General features: G+C 35.9%; 1 protein-coding gene across 7 annotated transcripts in view; it reads left to right on the forward strand.

Moving 5' to 3' along the window:
- LOC124423679 (tensin-1-like) overlaps positions 1–23,591 on the forward strand; it is a 196,134-nt gene that overhangs the window by 59,147 nt on the left and 113,396 nt on the right. For 2 of the 7 annotated variants that reach the window (XM_046961775.1, XM_046961800.1), the window contains exon 1: positions 2,787–3,309. The exons of 3 other annotated variants lie outside the window; for them this stretch is intronic. The gene's annotated coding sequence lies outside the window, so the exon portion shown is untranslated. Of the gene's footprint in view, positions 1–2,786; positions 3,310–23,591 lie in introns of those variants that run through there. 2 more of the 7 variants (XM_046961766.1, XM_046961783.1) reach the window with 1 other exon arrangement.

Here is a 23,591-nt window from a genome sequence, read left to right on the forward strand (position 1 = left end):
TTTCCATTCTCTCCTTTTTCTCTTTCCTTCTTTCATTCTCTTTCTTTCTCTCTCTTTCTCTCTCTCTCTCTCTCTCTCTCTCTCTCTCTCTCTATTTTTATCTCTATTTCTATCTCTCTTTCTCTATTTTTATCTCTCTCTCTTTTCCTTACTATCTTTCTCTTTCTATCTTTCTTTATTTTTTTCTCTTTCTTTCTATTGCTCTCTCTTTCTTTCTTTCCTTCACGTCACCCCTGACTTAGGCTACCGTCCAGTCACATCCGCTTCGCGGAGTTGCTCTACGTTCGGAGACCTGAGAGCATCCGTGTATCTGTACGAACTTTATATCAATTTTTCGATAACAAAACTTACTTAAAAATTTGTTTTTCTTTTTTTTTTTACAGATTTCGTTGCTTCAATTAATTACACGACCAGGATAATTATTAAATATTTCAAGAACTATTATTAAATCATGTATATATATATATATATATATATATATATATATATGTATATAATTATTTATATATGATCCTTTCGTGATCTTAATTAAATCGTCGATAATTTGAGCCATTTCAAAATAATAAAGAAAGAGGAATGAGGATATCTCCCTTTTCATTATTTTGGAATTACATTGAAGTTACAATAGCGTGACATTTTAAGTGAGGCCTCTTTTTATGTCTTGGATGGGGCAGAACCAAGTGTTCCTTATTTAAAGACTTTGTTTCGTCAAATTCAATGGAGATTAATTGAAACCAGTTATTATGACTACTTACTTTTGGAAAGTAGAAATTAGAAAGGGGGTAAATGTAAAATTATGGGTAAAGAATTCGGTGGAGGTAGATGCCGTTTTCTTTCATTTTAGAAAACAAAAAACGCATTTACTCTTCAAGGATCGATAATATCGTCCTGTTTTAAACGAAATATTTTGTTTTCCAGAGAAAAGAAAGAGAGATAGAAAGAGAGAGAGAGAGAGAGAGAGAGAGAGAGGTAAAAAGAGATAGAAGTACTCTTTATTTTTTTTCGACATTGTTCAATTTTGAACGTTTAATACTTCGTTCTTGAAAGAAAACGTTAATCGCTTTTGCCCTTTCCACGTTACAAATACTTTCTGTCTTTCTCTCTCTCTCTCTCTCTCTCTCTCTTTCTTTCTTTTGTTTATCCTTCTTGTCTGTTCTATAAAACGAAGCGTCCTTTTTTATTCCGTCCCTTCGTATATGTTCTTTCAAAAGAAAGCGAACCGCAGAATTCGTAACATGTTCTTTCCTCTGTACGAACAAAGAATATTCTTCCTCGTTCTTATTCTCTTATTCTTGCTCCGGTTTATTTTCGTCGCTACCTCGCAGACATATTGTTGCGAAAAAAGAAATCGACGATGCACACGTTCTCGTACTAGGATTTTCAAAGAAGGTTTCTTCCTGTATAAGCAAAGAAATAAGAGAGAGAGAAAGAGAGAGAGAAAGAGAGAGACAGTGTGTGTATCTGTATGTGTGAGAGAGAGGAGAGAAAGAGAGAAAGAAAGAGAATAGATTCTTTTACCTCGAAATGAAAACACATTGTCGCCCATTGAAACGTCCCTTCGACGTAAACACGAAGCTTTTCTGCCAATGATAAAGATAAAGAAAGGAAAACGATCGAACACGCGTGCGCAAGCTCGATTTTACTGTCACACGTACCAGAGATAATTATTTTAATTAATCGAATGACGTCGTCCACGTAACAGTGGGTAATGCTCTTCTTGTACGTCAGTGGCTTCGAGTAGAACGTAAATCAGGTTACGACCACGATCAATATTTCACAATGTTTCTTTTGTACTTTGTACTTCAGTAATCGAGGTTCAAATCCACAAAAAAAGAGGGAAAGAGAGACAAAGAGAGAGAAAAATAAAGAGAGAGAGAGAGAGAGAAAGAGAGAAAGAGAGAGAGAGATCGAACGAATTAGAGACATGTGAGAGTGACAGAAAGAAAATGTCGCTGATCTTTTCGATAGACGAAGCAATTTTTCCTCTTACTTCTTTTCTCTTTCGGATAGTCTCAGATCGATTGTTCTTCCATTCGAGATACTCTAATAAAAAAAAAAAAAAAAAAGAAAAAAGAAAAAAGAAAAGAAAAAAGGGGAAAGGACAAACGCAGGAGAGGATAAAGAAACTCGAAGGATCGAACACCTCTTCGTGATGCCTTAATTGTTTTCTCCGTGTCAGATGGAAACCGAGCTTTTAATTAAACCACATCTCCCGGAAGTTAACAGCTTTTCTTCCCTACCTACTTTCGAACTTCTTCTTTTCACAAAATTACAATGTCACGGAATTTCTTCTCTGTCTCTCTCTCTCTCTTTCTCTCTCTCGCAAACGTAACAGAAAATAAATAAATAAATAAATAAATAAATAAATAAATAAAAACGAAAGGTATACAATGTTTCTTAAATAATTTCAATCGATAGTCATATGGGATCATAAGAAATGAACTTTTTGCGATCAAAAGAAATGGCTCATGGGACGAACGGTGCGTAATCGATGATCGCGACTAATTATGCGAGCTAACGAGAACACCAAAAAAAGGGAGGAGGTGTGGTAAATGAGAAGGGGTGGGGGATAGAAAACGAAGGATATAGAATGAGGTTTCATACTCCCCCCCTCTCTCTCTCTTTCTCTCTTTTTCTCTCTCTTTACTGGTGGTACCGTTCTTGTATAGCGCCGACGATGGCGGTAGTGGAAGGTATACGTTGCGCATGATCGTAAATGGCGCGCTCGTGCGCAAGTATATATTTGTGTGTGAGTACGCGCCGGCCTGAGCCCACGTGGCGCAACACGGTGCTGTCAGTCGCGTCCGGCGAGTCATCCGCGTATCGTCTATCGCGAGGAACGGTACCTCTCCATCCTCTCCTTTCCTCTCTTTCGATTCAATCTATCCTCTTTTCTCTGATTTTACATTTCTCGTCATCGTCATCGTCATCATCATCATCATCATCATCATCATCGTCATTGTATCTGATTATCCTTTTTCTACGATCTTATTCCATTTCTGTCTTCTTCTTTTTTTTCTTTTTTTTTTTTTTCCTTCTGCTTTTCCTTCTTCTATCCGTTCTTTTTATCCGTTACGAGAGACGATAAGAAACATATAAGAGAAAAAGAAGAGAGAGAGAGAGAGAGAAAGGGAGAGAAAAAGAAAGAGAATTAACAATTATAGAAGTGAATTATTTGTCAACGTTGTTCCACAGTCATTTCCATTTTTGATTTTCAAGTGCGACCAATCGTGTATGAAATTGAAGGACTAGAGTCGATCGATCGATCTTCCATTTTCCCTCCAACGAAGAAAGTGATCTGGATTAAAGGTAAGAATTCATTTAGATATGAAAATGATCGAATATGATGAATTCTTCTTTACTTACTCGTTTTATCTTTCAAACGATTGTTTTCTCTTTCTTTTCCTTTCTTTCTTCTTTTTTTTGTTTTTTTTATTCGTCGACGATCTTTTTCATATGACCGATAAGTAAAGACACGATGGATAATGATTTAAAGAGATTTGATAGACATTCCTTTCTTATCAAGAAGTCTATTATTCGATCTTGAGTGACAGCCTTTCGACGTTACACCGCGAAGTAAGAGTGCTTTCGAATCCGATTGAATTGTGCGGATTAATCAATGGGCTTATCAAAAGAACTTCTCGTTTTAGGAAAAAAAAAGAAAAAAAAAAGAAAAAAGAAAAAAAACAAAGAGAAAAAAATGTATATATTTTTATATATTCAATATATAAGATATATAGATATATGACAAGTGATAATTTTTTTTTTTTTTTTTTATATTTATTCTTTATTACTTTGTACGAAGTTTTTTTGTATCCGTTTTTTTATAATTTTCAACAATAACGATAATTGATCATTATTTTCTGACTACTCGATGATCTATCTATCAAATTATAAAATAGGAAATTGCATCAGAAATTAAATTCCTCTGGATTATTAAAATTTATATCGACATTTGGCTCTTGCACGAGAGTATCTTAATTAATTAAATTATATGAAATCAAAAAGTATTATCGAAGCTTTAAATTATCTCATTCATAATAAATTTTATAAAATGATTGTCACTAATCACGTGCTTGTACTTATAAAAAAAATACTAGAAACGATAACCCTTCTAACTAGAGGTTACAAAGACAATAAAAGGAGTACGGGAAAGTGTGTCGAGAAGTTTCGAACTGGTATCACGTTAACAATCTCTTCTCGTACCGAAATCTCCTCATACCCTTTAAAAAAAATTAGTTCGAGCGATTATTTGTTTCAGAAAGTATTATCTATGAAAGAGATGGACACAAATATAGTGTTAATGGAAAGTGATAGGTTTCTATTAACAGAGTCTTTTTTATTTTTTTTTTTTATTTTTGTTTATTATTTTTTTTTTTTTTTTTAATAAAAAGATAGGAGAAAGATACAAAAAATAAAAAAGAAATTGGAGAGAGAGAGAGAAAGAGAGAGAGAATAACCGAAGTGTGTGACAAACGACAACGAAGCTAATCAATCGGGATCGTCCGATGGGATTTTCGAAAAAAAAAAAACCAGTAAAAGGGATGTTTCCAGCCGCTCAGAGCGTTTACGTTGCCCGTAAATTACGAACTTTTTCCACCATCGGCGAGCGTTTTCTTTCTCTCTCTCTTTTTTTCTCTTTTTTTTTTCTTCTTTTCTATTTTGTTGGCCGTCAATACCTCCGTGTTGTATTAATGAGAGCCCACGCCGATGCTTCCGGCAAAGAATTAATTAGTTTGGGTAACCTAATTAAAAATAAAAACGTCGTATGACTATGGTGAGGTAGGTCCCATCGTTATGGCGATAAGTAAACTGATCCGTGTAAATAGCCCCGTAATGTCCGATAAAAATTCATTACTCTCGGTAAACAGTCGGTGATGAAAAATTGACACCGTCCCATGGCGTTCGCCATTATCCTATATTTTCGTGTATTTTTTATTCGTCGTACCTTTTTCCGTGCATTAATCTTATTTATTAAACTTTTCTCTAAAATAATACATTCATATATAACTATAAAACAATATTTAAATCATAATATAAATATACGTATAAAAATAAAATTTGATAAATATTTAAATAGCATTCGATAGAATCAATTATCAATCACATTAACTCAACAATTATTTATCGATTACCATTAAAAAAAAAAAAAAAAAAAACTTTCATTTCGATCATAATGCTTCTGTTAAGGGTGGGGGGAATAAAAAAGAAAGAACTTTTCGCAAAATTTAGAAACAAATTTCATCGGAAAAAATGTGAAAATAATGAAATTCTTTTCCATGCACGCAATACTCGTCCCCTCTTTCTTTTTCTTCTTTTTTCATTACGTAGGCTCACGTATGCGAGCTACATTAATTTGCGGTAGACGAGGTGTGCGCAATTTTCTCGAAGGTGTTACCGACGAAATCACATTTCTGAAAGGGAACGTGAACGAAGTGATCTCAGGGTAAAAATTCATAGGGGTAAATGGAAGCGTAGAAGGGAAAGGAAAAAAGAGAAGAGAAAAAAGAAAAAGAGAGAGAGAGAGAGAGAGAGAGAGATGAAAAAAAAGAAGAAAAAGAAGATAAGATGAGGGATTCGGTAGTCACTTTCCCTTTAAATTATTCAGGTCCACGTCCGACGAGCGACGCATATAACAGCGATTTACTTCGAAGCGATCGATCAATTAAGCCGACTACTACTAGCCGAGAGAACAATCGAGCTTTGTTATCTGCCAGTTTGAATCCGTTTCATTGCCACGAGTCCCATCCGTCTTTTTACCGAACGAAATTCGAATAGATTTGTGTAGGTGACGTAGACGATATGCCAGCAGTCGTCCCAAATGAAATTTCCGATTTCTTCCTTGCGATCGAACGACTTTACGATGATCGTTTTACGATCGAGCTTTTTCCGCCCACTTCCGATCGTTTCGAAGCAAAGTGCACGAAGAACGGCTTCCCTAAATTTATATCGTGCATTGCTACGACGCGACGGTGCATTTTTGTCACGTAAATGCGTAACGATACCACGCTCGAAAAAGTGACGATCCCACGTTCGTACGAACGATGGTACGTTTTTCAAAGAGAGAGTATCAGAAAGAGAGAGAGAGAGAGAGAGAGAGAGAGAGAGAGAGATATGGAGGTAGAAAAAAAAAATAATAAAAGTGTTTCATATTAAAAGGTGTATGACGAAAAAAGAACGCGAACCTACGCCATTTTACCATGTCACGAAGTTACCAGTTGATAACGACGAATTTCATTTGCAGTGCTCACTGCGATCGATATTGGGAAACAATATTTTGTATGAAACTGGGAGAAATCATGAATACGAATCGCTTATGTCCCTTTCGATCATTCTTCAACTACGTTCGATATTAGGTATCTACCAACGAAAAAAAAATTGGCCAAAATTTATCACGCTACCAATTGATACCAAACCATTCTCTCTCTCTCTCTCTCTTTCTCTCTTTCTCGCACTAATAACGTTTTCGAAGAGCCTTTATTTTTTTTCTGTTATTTTTTCTTTTTCTTTTTTGTTTTTCTATTATTATTTTTTTATCCAACCGCGGGTCTTTGTCCACCTGCTGAATCTTCCGTTCGAGCGAGAACTCGCTGATTGGTTTTGCAACCATCCGGCTGTGAAGCAAACAAATTGCTTTTTTAGAAGACAAAAAGATCGTTCCGTCTCTTTTTCTCTCTTTCTCTTGCTCGCTAACGTTTTCGTTTCTATCGATAGGGACAATACCGTACCGTCATATTCGTTTTCACTTTTTAACGAAGAACGACCGAAATATAATCAACTTACGAAGATAGTCATGCGAACGAGATATTTGTTAATAATATAAATCTTCGAAAAATAATTATTCCTTTATGTGTTTCAAATTCGTCTCGTATTAAGTTTCAGAGAGACTGGTTGAAGGAAGGAAAGTCAAAGAAAGAAAGAGAAAAAGAGACGGAGAGAGAGATAGAGAGAGACAGAGAGAGAGAGAGAGAGAGAGAGAGAGAGAGAGAGAGAGATAGAGAGAGAAAGAAAGAGAAAGCGAGAAAGAAATCTATGTATGTGTATATACATCGTATTTATATGTATTATATATAAAGTGAAAGATAGAGAGAAGAAGAGTAGATGACTGAAGGAACAAAGTTTTCAACAGAATGTCAGTCGTGTTTCTGGATTTTGTTTCCTGTCTCTATGACGATCTAAAACGAAGCTTCGTGCACGTACGCGAACATAAATACACGTAAATTCGTGTGATTCGCTCATAATTACGTATGCATGAGCACGCATACGTAGTGTACTTCTATTTAAAGAAAAAAAAAAAAAACACATCCCAGTGTTCTCGCATAGATGAACACACGCTATGCTTTACAATATGGTTCATTTCGTAGTGTTTGCGAGCAAAAAATTCATTATATTTTATTTTCATTATTTAGATGTCGTTTGTATGCGTTTATAATATGTGTGACGTCATAAGTTAAATAAAAATAATAGGAATACGTAAATAATGATCTCGCAATAGCAGATGATGAATTATATATATATACACTTCCAGATTTTTGTTCGCTCTTTTGTGATATTAAATTTCACTCCAATTTTTTCATCGCTTTTGCAATTTATTCGTTCCATTAGTCGACATATTTGATGGAGAACATGCGTTTTATTATATTAAAATCTTTTCATAAAAATCTTTCATATATATATATATATATATATATATATATATTTATATTTTAATATATATATATACATATATATCATATATAAAAATCTTTTTACACGGACACATTCAATTACAATCGATTTTTCTAATGAATATTTGAGAAGGTTCATCCTATAGATCGTTCTGAAAGTACATATTAACAAATACATAAATACGCACTGTATACATATATATATATATATATATATATATATATATGTATCTATGTATATGTATGAAAGTAACGTTTCAACTTTCGGTATTCCAGTTACATATCGATAAAACTATAAGAGAGTATGAAAAGACGAGAGAACGAGAGAGAGATAGGGGCAAAGAGACACACCATTTCTCTGTAACCTTCGTATTAACTATAAACAAACGTTTTCAGTATATACGCGAAATCGAGCGTACAGTAAACGGGGAGAGATCTCCATAGCAGCTTCTGTTTTTGATAGGCAGTCTGTGCCTGACGTTTCGATAAACAGCCGCCGTTTTATCCTACATACTTTCGCCTTGTTCACTCGCACGACTTTTCTTCGACGCAAAGAACGCGTGTATCGAGACCAGAAAGATTTACAATCTTTCATTCCTTCATGAGATCATTTTGATGAAATCCCCGAAACATTTTCAATATGTTCAACAAATCGATTTCAATATGTAAGAAAGATTTTAATTTCTTTTTCCATATATTTATATAAATATATATTGTGTGCGATAATAATACATATATATATATATATATATATTTATTTTTCCATCACGATTAAATTGAAAAAGTAGATCTTTAAATAATAAAAAAAGAAAAAAGAAAACAATTACACAAAGTATATTGCGATCGTCGTATGTAGACTTTTCTTGTTAGATTTTGCACTTCTTTTTTATTTTTGAATAAAAAAAAAAAAGAAAAAGAACTTAATAAGCATACGCAACACCGTGGAAAAAGTAATTGAGGTCGAGTCGGCTTCGTAGCGTAAATTTACTAGTTTTTCTTTCGGCGTTGTTTTCAAGGACGCAATAAGCGAGATCGAGGTTACACCTTGGGGAAAAAAATGAAACTCTAGGCCAACTAAGGGTAGCTTTGAGGAAAGTCAACAAATGGAAAATTGAAAGTCGTCAAATATTCGTCGTGAGTACGTATGTGTGTTTGTTTGTTTGTTTGTTTGTTTGTTTGTGTGTGTGTGTGTATAGAAAAATGTGATCAATTTTCTTTTTCGATTCAACGTAACTAATAATTTTGAAACAATTCACATTCTTCTTCTTAACAAAATAACAGAAGATTTATTAGAATCATTAACAAAAAAGCATAACAAATATTATATATCTAATAGTATTGAAACATTCCAATGCCTGGAAACGAAAGTCAGAAGATCGATGATTACTCGGCAAATGGTAAAATACTTTTACACGTATCTGCATTTTCTGGTATATTGCGGCGATCTCTCAAAAGAGAAAAAGTAAAAGAAAGAGAAAGAGAAAGAGAGAGAAAGAGAGAGAGAGAGAGAGAGAGAGAGAGACAGAGAGACAGAGAATATACACAGGGAGAGACGATATTAAATCCGGCCATCGACAAATCCACTCAAAAGGAATTTTACTAAAACCAGCGAGATTCATAAATCGTGCATCGGCCGTAGCTTTGACAAAAAGCTTCGAACGTTTCATAAAGCATCCTCTCTTTGTCTCACTCTCTCTTTCTCTGGTGAACATACCGAACGAGAGGGTACGTTCATGTATAGTACTCGAAACAATTCGCCAAACGCAAAATTCTAACTCGCCCTTTCGTATATTACTCCGTTCAATGAATGAGAGAAAAAGTGATAGAAGCAGAGAGAGAGAGAGAGAGGGGGGGGGGGGAAGAGAGGGAGAGGGAGTTAAAAAGACAGGGAAAATAATGTACGCGCATGCGCTATGTATTTTCTTTTTTTTTTCTCTATCGTTCGTTCCAAAAAGGAAATGAAGAAAAAAAAAACGCATGCTTTTCATCGAAAGCTTCACAGCGTGGTTAAAAGCCGCGAAACGATCGGGGTATGTAGCTCTCGCATCGATATTGCTCCATCGTCGAACCACACCGGAGTTAGAACGGCGTTCGTTTGCCGAACTGTATCGTTTGCCTATCGTATTACCGAACAAGTTAATTGTCCTGCCAACCCAAATATTCATTATGAATCGATTACAATTTCACCTTTACCTCCAGTTTTATCATTTGCCGATAGTGGTAAAATTGACGTTATTCGCATTCGTTCTTTTTATTTCTCTCTTTATAATGATTCTTTCTATATTTCTCTCTGTGTTACGTTAAAGACTGGAAAAGGAAAAAAATAAATAGAATGATGGGGTAAGGGAAAATTTAATGGAGATCAAAAGATCGACGAAAGCTACGAAAAGAGAAAGGAAAAGGGACAGGAGAGGGGATTGGGGATAGTGGGGAAATCGACATTTAGCTTTATGCAAATCTCTCGTACTGACCAATTGCGATTTTTGCGAATGGCCTTCACGTTTGAAAGCTTCATTCCCTTCGCCTCGGCTCGTTCGACTCGGCTAGTTCGTTGTCGTGTGCAATTCGCGCTAATTACGAACGCGGCAATCAATGGCTTCCGTCGTATTTTCGCCGAAACGTCATATATAGGCGCAACGAGAGGATAAAGAGAAAAGAGGATATAGGAAGGTAGAAATAGTAACGATATCGTTTATTGGTAGTACGTATTAAATGAAAATTACCGGCACCATTTGAACAACGACAATTGCAATCGTGGCTATAATAATTACTCGATCGGTCCAGCATTTTCGGATTTTAATGAAAGCTATACGGCCAACTACCCACACATACCGTTATACTCGTATGTATGAAATATCGTTGTGTATACGGTATACGTAGTGTATGTATGAGTTGAACGAAACCCGATAGAAATTCTGATTACTTCGTTCATGTGTTCTCTTCGAAATTAAAATTCGAACGTACTCGTACGGATTTCCCTCAGATTTTATTTTTATTCGTCATCGAAATAACTTTCTCTTACGATTAACGATATTAAAATGTAAATACTATTTTCGATATAATTATAATTACAATATAATTACAAATATTAGTAGATAAATACGTAAAATGTAAAAGCTAACCATACGTATATATAAAACGTATAAATAAATTATACTTATATATTAAATTTTGAAGATAATTAATTTTCTCAAAATTATAAATTTCAAAATATCTTTGACATATGTATAAATATTGTAACACAAGTAAACATATATTGACCATAAACAAAGCTTCCATTCTTCGCGATCTCGTTAATTACCAATTTTCTTTCAACGAGGTTACTATTTTCGAAAGAAACTATAAAACTCGTTATCAAGAAAAAGAGAGAGAGAGAGAGAGAGAGAGAACAGAAGGTAAAAGAGCTCGAAATGAATATCGTGACGCAGACGTAGTTTGCGTCCTATTAAATTAATCCGCCATGAACTAGGCCACAATTTGACAGTAATTAACAACGACCAGTACCTATGCAAGAGATTTCTCGTCATAACCAACGTCATCGTCATTGTCGTTGTAGTCGTCGTTGTCGTTGTACAATCAACAACTCGAATGGTAGCGAGGCCAACGATGCCAGTGTAGAACGAGGACTTCGTTGAACCTTCCCAACTATCTCGAGCAGGCATACGCTGCGCTGATCCCATTCATTCCACTTACACAACGAGTCGGGACTGTCATTGGCAAAAGGCCATTGTACACGCTGCTTCCATGGATTAACGTAAGACGCTAGACATAACTTCAGAACAAATCTAACGATCCTGAGATTATCGCCTTCGATTTTGTTCATAAGCGACCAATCTCGTTTACTAAACAATTCATCGATTCCGATCGGATCATTGACCTGCACCAAAATAATATGAGATTATTATTACGTTCCATTCCTCGAAGAAATTTACACAGCTCTTAATAATAATGTGTATCTTTTAATTAATTTTATATAGACACAACGAGATGAATAGACGGTTTTACAATTTAATTCACAATAAAAAGGAAGTATCAATCTTTCGTTTCTTTTCTTTTCTTTTTTTTTTTTTTTTTTTTTTTTTTTTTTTTTTTCAAACTTCCAAAGTCACCGATAGATAAGACAGAAATAATTAATTCGTAATTAAAACATCGATCGATACGAATTAATCTTTTAAAAATAATTAATGAATATCACGGAATTAATATATCGAGTAAGAGTATTAATCTATTCACTCTATAAAAGATTACCATGTTTGAGATTCTTCGACTCGTAAACGTTGAATCCGTTCCTTCTTTGTAAATCCAAGATAGTCTCTAGCACTTAAGAAGGAAAACTAGAGGGGGAAAAGGTTTACGACATCGTAGGTCGGCATTGATAAAATTGCGAAGCACTTCGTTTCCCGATCAATCTCGAGCTAGAAGAACGTTCCCGCAGAGCAGACAGAATTCTATCGACTAAATGAAATTAAGGCTGTCATGTGGTAGGCGCACCGAGGGTTCGCCTTACTGGAGTACGCTGGTATTTATTTGCGGTGATCTCGTAACGGTGACCCTTTTCTGCCAGAACGAATCCATGCCGGGTTTTATACATCCATACCCCCTTGTCCCTTGCTCTTCGTCCTTCGACCCTCTCATTTCCTATCTTAAAACCCGTTTTTCGTTGTCTCTCGATGTATAATTAAAACTATTTATTTTCATATTGATTCGTCTACACTTTACGAATATCCAAAGAAAGATTATAAATTATAATGATACTTTTCTTCGTTGCACGTAAAGAAAATTTATCATTTTAATTTTTGCAAATAATCTCTGCTTATTGATTATTATTATAACACAACCGATTCAATAATCCTTTGATATAAAAGATTAATAAGATTCTTTTATCAATTATTTACGTGATTGCAAGCAACGATCGTAATGAGGGGAAGAGAAAAATTTGATTAAAAAAAAAAAAAAAAAGAAAAAGAAAAGTATAATAAAACATCAAGGCTTTTTGCATATATATATATATATATATATTATTCGACGATAAATTATATGAATATCGTATAAAGAATGTATGTTATTTTGAAAAAATATTTCAGACAGCATCGATGATTCTTAACAACTGATTTTAACGATGAAATTCGATCAAAGGAATATTCGCTAATGACTATTGAACTAAACTTATAACTTTGTCTCCCTTATTCCTATCTCCTTTTTCAGTTTATTCTCGTCGCGACATTGAACACGATGCGACGTCAAAGAGACAATAGGAAAACTCGACGACTCGTTAATGATAACATCTTGATCACCCTATTTTTGCCATCCCCATTCTCTCATTACAGAATATCTGTAATGACCAAAGAAAATCCTATATAATTATTACTTGTATTTACCTTGGATCGATTACATGGTTTTCTTATTATACTGAGACCGGAATAACTTGTAACACGATACACTGACCTCAATTATCCCGAAAATCTGAGTTCTGAGGCTACCGACTTTGTTTCAATTATATCCAAGAAATTACGTCCTTGGTTATAGTCTGTTCGTAACACGACCACGTCTCAATTACGCCGCTATCTCGATTATCCGAGGTTGGGATGTTAAGCGAGGATACTAGCTTTGTAACAACGATAACTTGGGAAAGGATAAAGCACAAAAGCTGTTCGTGTCTATAATGAACTAGAATAACGACTATGAAATAATATCTACTATTAAATACGTTAAAAATTATCTAGAGATAGATGGATTTCTCTCTATAAACGTGAGATTAATGACGTGACATAAAAAGAACATTTGAAAAATATCTAAGATCTACGATCGGAAGATTACGAATTCGGAAAAAAAGCTTTAATACATAGCTTTAACAACGGTGTCTGCACTTCGATTACAGCAATACCATGTGATACCTTCCAAGACGTTCCATCAAGTCTCTTTCTCTCTCTTGAGAGAGAAAAAGAAAAGAGAGAAAAAGGAAAAGACATATATCTTGAAGGATAAGAGTGGGAGTCCGAGCAAAGTGGACGGGATGGGTTGTAAGCAATCTAATCTGGCCGCAGGCAGCGGAAGAGGAAGATACGAAGAAGAGCAGCAACGGCAGAAACGGCAGCAGCACTGCCATTCTCTAACCTTCTTCCTTCAGTTCGAATCGATCGTTCGTTCGATCATCCCTTTCTCCGTTTTATCATTTACTTTGGTCCTCTCTCTTTTTCTCTCTCTCTCTCTCTTTTTTCCTATTTTTTTTCTCTCTCGTTTTCTATTTTTTCCCCTCTCTTTATTCTTTCTCTCTCACACTTTCTCTTTCTCTCTCAGTCTCGTTTCTATTTTCACGACAATATCACGCACAAAGAGATCGACTCACGTGTTTGACTAGAAGTATATATATTCTCTTTCCACTGTCCTTTCTTCGACCCTCATAAAAAGTCCTGGCTCTTGATTAACACCACAACCACGTTTTATTTGAGACGCAAGTAGAAGAAGAGAAATCTCAGTGTCTTCTGTTTCCTCCTTCTCCTCCTCCTCCTCCTTCTCCTCCTTCTCCTCCTCCTTCTCCCAGATATTTTAACAGCAAAGAACGTAGAAAGGAACAAGGAGAGTTGCCTTATGATCAATTACTCGTTACCTTCTCCGACCTACTTTCCAAATATACTTTCATTCTTCTTAGACCTTGACTGGATACGACAAATCTCTTTGACCCTTCTGAAAATCGTTTCAATCCGAACCGATATCTTAGAAGAATGCTTTCTGTCCTATAACTATTTCGTCGATGGTCACGAATTTCTTTTTGGTATCGATTTCAACGGATACGTTTTCGTACCCTTGAGAGCCAATCCATCCTGCGTTTGGGGATTTTCGTTGTCCCGTCGAACGTCAGTGAACGCGATCACGATGATATATATTATTTCGATGTCTCCATGATATTTGTAGTATGTTCTTTCTCTCTTGTTCCCTTTTTTTTTTTTTTTTGTATGTGTAGCTACTTTTTTATTACATAGAAGGAACTACGAGATTCGTTCAAATTTTTCCTGTTCATTTCTGAGAAGATATAATCTTTTAAATCGACTCAATCACGATTTGTATTTTTATAAAAGAATATAAAATCAATGGAATAGAAGGTATAAACTCTTCAACGATGATTCAACGATACATTGTAAAATTTTCAAATAGATATACATCTACAGTAGCACTTCGTTTGATATCTAAACGAAAGAATAATGAGGTATGAATCACAAGATGGTTTCACGCTATTAGAAAAGCACGAAGGAAGGAAGGGAAGACGAGATCGTAGAATAGAGTGGCCCATGGGAGCACTCGCCTTGGCTAAATCGAGAACAGCCCTGAGATTATCGAAGATATACCGTGCCCTGGCGCTCTACTTAATTCGACGGTGTAATCAAGCGAGAATACCGATTTGAGCTACGATTTATGATCGTATTAATGGCTTCGCCATAGCACGCTGAAATTAAAATCGCTGAGTTATTACCCCCTTCGCGACGACAAGAAGCTCGAACGTTAGGTATCCTAAGAACGTTCTATGTAAAATACTCTTAGATCATTTTAACAATGATGAATTTACCGTCTACGCAGATATATACCTTCGCTAAATTTATTTTCCACCAACCTATATATCGCATATATCAAATTAATCTATAAATTAATATTGAATTTCATTAAAAATTTGTCATACAGTTACAACAGTTATTTTTTACGGTGATATTGATATAATTTAAAGGAAAAAAATTTCAGATCGTTGTCCTTTTTTTTTTCTTTATTATTTATAAACAAAATGGATATTTGGATATATCAGTTTTAGTCCCTCCTTCCGAAAAAAAAGAAAAGAAAAAAAAAACGCATACGATCGAATGCGTCATTTAAACGAAATCGTAGTAACGTTTCATTTAACTTAAACGTATGTATGTAAGTGTTTACGTTATGTCGTTAGAAAAATGACGAAAGGAATGAATTTAATTTTAATCTATGGAATAACAAACTCTATTACACGTAAGTAATTACAGGGTATCAAACAAAAGTGTTGAAAGCATTAACGTTATCCGAATGAAGTAACATCGTCGTCTATAACGTCGAATTTTCTTTTTTCTTCTCTCCCTTTCTCTCTCTCTCTCTCTTTCTCTCTTTTTATCTATCTATCTATCTACCTACCTATTTGTCTCTCTTTCTTTTTGCTTGGACGACGAGTCCTTTACGGTCAGTACGAGGGTGACGACGAAGGGAGACGGAAAGGGTGGGAAAAAGAAGGTCGAACGATCATAAATCAAGCTCCCTTGACGAAATTTCATCTCTCTTTCTCTCTTTCTCACTCTTTCTCTTTAAGAAAAAAGGTGTGCTCATGGTCGTTCGTTCCAGCGAGTGTTAGATTCTCGGCGGACTTCGAAGGATTTCTCTAGCATTGTCGGAAAGTGACAAATAATACGTGCCTCGTGAATGAAAGGTCGTCTATTCTTCGTGTAGGCGTACAACGTTGTAAAAAGTAAAAAAAGGGATAAAAAAAGAAAGAGATAGAGTGAGAGAGAGAGAGAGAGAGAGAGAGAAGATGAGTCGATTGAGTGAGACGATGGATGAGAAAAGAGCGCGTGGATACTTTTAAATTTGTCCTGCTAGTCGTTAGACAGAAATGGAGAGAGAGAGAGAGAGAGAGAGAGAGAGAGAGAGAGAGAGAGAGAGAAGAGAAAGACAAGTGGTCGTTTTTACGGTAGCGGCTCTTCCATCATTTTGCTTTGGTAAAACGATCATAAATCCGACGATGTTTCTCCATTGGTCTCTTCGTTCTCTTCCTCCTCCTCCTCGTCTTTCTCCTCCTCTTTTTCTTCCTCCTTCTCTTCCTCTTCCTTCTCTTACTTCTTCTTCTTCTTCATCTTCCTTGTTTCTCATCTCCTAAACGAGATCGTAATGAGCTATAAACGGCTTTCGTTAAAGATTTCCCGCTGATAGTTCGCAAGGAAAATAAAGTACCTACTCGAGTCTTCGAGCTTTTCGACTTATGATTATTAAACAAGTTAAAGGGTTGGAATCATTTTGACGAAGGGTTTGAATTTGATTTGATTTTAATCGATGTTATATAGTATAGTTTTGTTATCTCGTTTTTATTCGTTTCTTTTCTAATGTTTTTCCTTTTTTTATTTCTGTGCTTGTAGAAATTGAGTAACTTATCTTCGTTTTCTCGTTCAACTTTATAAGGGGTGAGTTTAGTAAAATGAAAGCGTTCTCCGAGAAAGAAGAAGAATTTTGTTGGTTATTCGGCTACCAGTTTTTTTTCATTAGGACAAAGATTTGAGTAAGTTTTAAACGTCTTTCTTTCTCACTTTCTCTCTCTCTCTCTCTCTCTCTCTCTCTCTCTCTCTCTTTCTTTTTAACTTTCTCTCGCTCGAAGATTGTTGAAAAAGCTTTTCCCTTTTTAACTCAAAGAAAAGTATTACCTAACTCTTTCGTCCGGATGACCTCATGAAAATTTTGATTAAAAGAGAAGTGACAGCTCTAACCGGCAAAATATCTTTTTTCTCGGAGATTCGTATCTTCCTTTTGCGACCTTTTTAATTATCTTCCGTAATCGGTCGATTCTCGCAAGAGTTTGAAAATGACGTCGGCACGAGTCAGTTAGCTTCTTAATTGGTTTAGCAATTTCAGGAATAGAACAAAGAAATTTCTTATACAAAATAATAATTAATGGTATCAAAGTGGAATGATAAATAAGTTCTATGTATTATAAATTCTTTGTTAAGAGTTAGTAATGTTTTGAAGAATAAGTTAGGTAGAAATAGAAATCAAGTTGAGTTGCATTAAGTAATCAAGATAATTTTGAAGATAATTTTTATATTTCGATGAATTTCATCCTAATTACCAATCTCATTAGCGAGTTGTGAAAACACACGGTTACCATTGCACATTATCTCGTTAAACAAAACGAATGCCCAAACGACTGTCAAAGCGTCACGATTAACCGCGCTGCTTTTACACAACATCGTAATCGTTGGAAACTTGTTAAAATTTGTTTGCACGGTGCTCGGCTACCGGTGGCCCGAGTAAAGTGTCGTCGGACGCGACAAACTTTTGACGGGAAAGGGGACTTTGACAAAAATGAAAAAAATAAAAAAAGAAATGAAAAAAAAAGAGAAAAAAAATAGAGAAACTAAAAAACAAAACAGGCAAAATGAGATAGATGGAGAGAAAGAGAGAGAGAGAGAAAGAGAGAGAGAGAGAGAGAGAGAGAGAGAGAGAGAGAGAGAGAAGAAGTGGACACGTGTGCATCCGCGAAAAAGAACGACGCGACGGAAAAACGCTCATACCCTTGCTAGCAGTTACCACCTCTCATCCCTTACCCACCCCCACCTGTGTCGGGTCAGCCATCGAGCCTCGAACCCGTCCCAAAGCGTCTGCGGTCGGCGTATATCGCCCGGGGTGGTGTTCACCGCAATGTTTTCCTCCAATTTCACCCAAACAAACAGTCCGTTATAGATTTGCGAGAGTCAGGGTGCCCTCATCAATTTATAATGACGACCTTTGTATGTTGGAAAATGAGGGTAAAGCTGCGAACGGAGTGAACAAGAGAAAAAGCGCGCGAAAACGAGAGAGAGAGAGAGAGAGAGAGAGAGAGAGAGAGAGAGAGAGAGAGAGAGAGAGAGAGAGAGAGAGAGAAAGAGACAGAATCAGAGGCCATCGGAGAAAAGAAATAGCGTACACCTCCATAAAAATATCAAGAGACCATTATCAAACCCAAGCGAATTTTCTCTCTTTCTCTCAGTCTCTATCTTTTTCTTTTTCACAATCCGTTTGCAAGACTATCCCATTATTGTTATTGTTATTGTTATTGTTGTTATTCCCTTCTATTATTATCATTTTTTCCTTTTTCGACCTTCAAATCAGCACCGCTTACATTTTTTATCATTTTCTTTCAATTCTACCGTCCTCTTTCCCTCTTTTACTTTCCTTCTCTCTCTCTCTCTCTCTCTCTCTCTCTCTCTCTCTCTCTTATGTTCGTCAAATTTATCCGTCTACGAATTTTTCCATCCCTTCCCCTTTAGTCGCATTGAACCTTTCGAAGCAATTATTTCGTCAATGACTCGTACAACTACATTGGCACGAATTATATCGGCACGATCAAAGGTTTTTCCTTTAAATCGACAAAATCTTTGATTGCTTGAGAAATTGCTACTTTTTCTTCTTTTTTTTTTTTTTTATTCCATAAATCACTCAAAAGAAAAGAAAAGAGATTTACTTTTGACGTCTTTAGTGAAAATCGTATTCACGTAAATTCGGAAATCGATGCACAAGAAACCCAATAAATTTTTCCGTCTGGATTATCCTTCAAAGATGTCTAAGGAAAAGTAAAATCAAAAGCAAAGGAAAAAGAAAGCGAAATAACAGGAAGCATTAGACAGGGTCGATCTCTTGATCGGACATCGACGCCCTGTCTCTGTCCGGATCCAACGCAATCCTGAAATGAATCCATCCTACGAGCCCTCGACGGGAGTCTACCAAAGACGAGAAGGAAAAAAGTGCGTAAAAAGGAATAGCAGAGAAGGGACGTAGCTCTCTTTCTCTCTTCTTCATCTTCCTTTTTTTTCTCTCTCTTTTCTTTTTTCTTCTTTTTTCGGTCTCCCATCGTTGATCCAGGAGAAGTCCTCATAACGAACGCAGAGAATTCAGGCGGTGCCAAGTGCGAGTGGCTGTTTGCAGGGTCAGCTTATTTCTCTTCGACTTCCTATTATGAATATTCGTGGTTTTCATCCCTTCCTCTTACTCCTCCCTTCCCTTCTTACTCTTCTCAATCCGTCCGTTTTCCGTTCGTCTGTCTCTCCCCATCCCCTATCTTTCTCTCTCTCTCTCTCTCTCTCTCTCTCTTTCTTTCTCTTTCTCTCCTTTCGATGTCGGCGGTTTAAAGCATATTAGACCTGCTCTCGAGTCGGGTCCATTGTAAATGGGGAGATTGCACCGTACCGTCCGACGCGCACGATGCCCCTTTAAAATATCATCCCCCTTTTTCGGACTTTGACTCTCGAAAATCCTCAGATCATTCTCCAAAGTCAATGCCGACGGCGTACCAAGCACCGTTTTTTATTACACACCGAAATCCTACATCCCGAAATTATTTTGTGCTCGTCATCCTTTACGCTCGAATATTTTTTTCCGTTCCTCAATGTTTTTACTTCGTTCACGTATGTATGTCGGTGAATTTTTTACAAGGGTCGCATTTATAACGAACGTAGAATATGATCTATGTTGAAGGTTTTTCGAAAACTTGTGACGATAAAAAACTTCCTTTGCAAAGCTCGTCGGCGGAAAACGACGTGGGTTAAAACAGTCGTTAAGAGACAATAACGTTTCCCATTTCATTGTTGAATATCTCTACTGATTTTTCTCGTTCCATCAAAACGAAGAGAACGTTTTTCTTCTTTCTCTCTCTCTCTCTCTCTCTCTCTCTCTCTCTCTTTCTGTTTTTTTTTTTCTTTTTTATACAAAAAAAAGCTCGTAATATGAAAAGTAATATCGAAGTAAGAGAAGAGATCGAGAATTCAAGTCTATGGGAGAGAGTTCGATTGATAACAAGTGTACTATTGATAGGTCCATACGAGAGAGAATGTCAAAAGAGGAAATAAAATGAAATGGAGAGGTAGTCTACTCGTGGAACGAAAAACTTTTCGAATAATTCTTTGCGAAGACGAAGTACCCACAAGACAAAGAATGAGTTCTTTCCTTTACCCTGTCTTTCTTTAGAAAGAGAAAAGGTCAATGCCACGACAGAAAAGGCATCTTTACTGTACAGTCAAGTCACAATTAAAATTCTTTCCGAGGGTTTACCGATTCTCCATTCGAATCGACGAAAATAAAGTTCAGTCGGTGTTCTTCGTACAACGTACCGTTCATTATAGGTAGAAAACGAATGAGCATTCCATTGCGTAAAATGTGTTCGATTCTATGTCTAGAATTTAAACGCCCACACTATCTACATATATGTATATATGTATGTATGTATGTATGTATGCATGTATGTATGTATAAAAGTAAGAGTGCGTAGAAGAACAAACGTCTGCGTCATACGTATGTACGTACGAGGAGAATTATGGCGAATCGGCTTTTGATACGACGATTGTCTTTTCGTTGCCGCCTGCAAAATGCGATCATTAATCAACGCATTGATCAATAAACGCAGGAATACGTTGATTAAGTCGCATATACGCCAACGTATATGCGTGAAATATGATGATTATTATTATTATTAGTATTATTACGAACTTGTACCATCGAGGGTGCCGCATAATAATCAATTCTTTTTTTTTCGTATCGACAATACGACGTTAAAAGAGCGTCGTTGCGGATAATGACGACTCAGAATTTTGTGGACACAAGGAAATGCATATGGAGGAATATATGTATATATGCATATACATATATTATATATATATATATATATATATATATATATATATATATATACATATGTAATTATATACCAATGAGAGAAACCGCGCATTCGGATGGAAGTTTGATAGAGTAATGGAGGCATTATTTGCTATGCAAATTTTATGTACGCTTATTAAGCCCTGCTTGAAACGGGCGATCAATATTCGGCAACGTTATGCGGTAGCTAAGAATAAATTATGGTGTGGACCGCTTAAATTACGGCAATTAATTAATGGCTCACTTTCCCTCTCCTCTCTCATCTCATTCTCTCTCTCTCTCTCTCTCTCTCTATATATATATATATATATATATATATAGTTATATATATCTCGCTCGCTTTTTTTCTGTACTTACGAAGATCACTTCTGTTCCAGTCGAGACGTTTTTGATTTTCCGCATTTAGATTCACTGTTTTTATTCGCCAACCCTCATTAAAATTCTATCTGCACGAATGAAAGGTATTTTATAACAATATCCCATTATCTATAAGCTAACCCAAACGAAAGGAAATATCTTATCGATCTATCGTTTTATTTCATTGAGGATTCCGTAGCGTGGTTAAACGAATCAATATGGTAGTTGAACATCGAAACGCATCATTAAATCATTTTACGTGGCAGCATTTTACTTGTAGCAGGAAATGAAATATCGAACGCCGTTAATCAAGAAACGACGAGAGATCCGGATGCATGAGAAGAAAAGAGAGAGAGAGAGAGAGAGAGAGAGAGAGTTCTCCTTCCTCTCGGAGAATATTACAACATATCCTTGTTTGAGGAATATGAATTTTCGTTGATTCATATTTACGAGAATAATGGTTGGGAGTGTTAAGGAAAAAAAAAAAAAAAAACAATTAATGGCATGACAAGAACGAATCAGCAGGCACGATATATACCTATTTCAGAAAAATTTTCCGTGATAAATAAGTAAATAAATAAAGAAATAACGAAGATAAAGAGAAAATAAAGAAAAGTGCTGATAATTCTAAAGGAATCCGTTGATTCTCCATCACGAACTCCTTATTATCGAACTTTTTTTTTCTTTTTTTTTTTTTTCTTTTTTTTTTTTATATTATTTCCTTCAATCTTATTATTTCGTTCCTCTCGCCTCGTCCTCAAATTGCTCAGAGTAAGACGCGTTCTTTTGCTCCAAGTAAAATTACATTCATTACATCAATCGCTTCGCAGCGTTACGAGATCGAGAATTTCCGGCTCCGAGTGGTCCACTCGTCTTCTTCTTCTTTTGCTTCTTTTGCTTCTTCTTCTTCTTCTTCTTCTTCTTCCTCCGGCACTTCTCCTTTTTCTTTTGCGAGGGTCGCACGCCGATTTACAGGGTGGGAGATTCTTAGAAGTCCGCGTGCGCGTGGTCCGCCCCATGAGAAAATTAGTTCTCGTTAGAGCGATGCTGTATAGGTAGAAAAAGTTTCGCACGATCGTGATTACTCCGTGAAACGAGTTTTAAATCGCACGTATGGATACAATCGATCTGATTCGCTCCAATTTCTTTCTTCTAATATTAACTACGAACATAGCAAAAATAAATATTATTTCATATCCATTATCTAAATATTTAAAAATTAATTTAAAAAGAAATTATTCTTATCGATCAATTATTTGAAAATTGTTAATAATGTTATTACGATCATGTCAATTTCGTGAAATTAAAGAAAGATGTATGTTGTTTTATTTTAAAGTATATACTTCAAAGAAAATAATAGGAAGCGATAGTACGATGACTTTATCAGGAGTTTATCACGAAAGGATCACGATAGCAAAGCTCGAACTCGCGCAGCTGCAGCTGGCTGCATTGGTCCTTCCTCCTCTTATCTTCCTTCCTACGTTGCTTTTCAGAAACAAAGTGGAGGAAGAAGAGAGAGAGAAAGAGAAAGAGAGCGAGAGAGAGAGAGAGAGAAAGAGAGAGTGATAGGGAGAGAGAGTAGCGACGCCCACGCCTCAAGGCCTAGACAGATTACGTCGCCGACTGACTAGAGCTCGGATGATCCGTCAAAGAAACGTTTCACCCTCTCCATAAAGGAAAGCTTCCGTCTATCCACCCTACGTCGTCGTCGTATCTCTCTTTCTCTCTTCTCTATGTTTCTCACTCTGTCATTCACTCTCTCTCTCTCTCTCTCTCTCTCTCTCTTTTTCTTTCTCTTTCTCTCTCTCTCTCTCTCACTCTATCCACAACGATCACTTTGGAATCCTACCAAAGTATCTTGACTTCGATCACCTAGTACTCCGTTAGCTCAAGAAATACATCGAAGAGTCGATCCTATGAACTTGTCTATTTCAACTTAGACGTCACTTTGTACATACGTAACATCTTCCATTCGTATAATTTCCTCTTTCCTTTGTACTTTCTTTGGTAAATATAACAGGAATACGGTATCCTTTAGTACGATCGTTTCCGAAAGATAGTCCAAAACGATATCAAAAATTTATCTCAATTTTATATAGAATCAAATCAGAAATAGTTTTAATTGATTGAAATGATTATAAGTAGATTCGATATATTATTAGAAGAGAA

Source organism: Vespa crabro, chromosome 1 (genome assembly GCF_910589235.1).
Source record: "Vespa crabro chromosome 1, iyVesCrab1.2, whole genome shotgun sequence".
In the NCBI taxonomy this organism is placed as follows: Eukaryota; Metazoa; Arthropoda; class Insecta; order Hymenoptera; family Vespidae; genus Vespa; species Vespa crabro.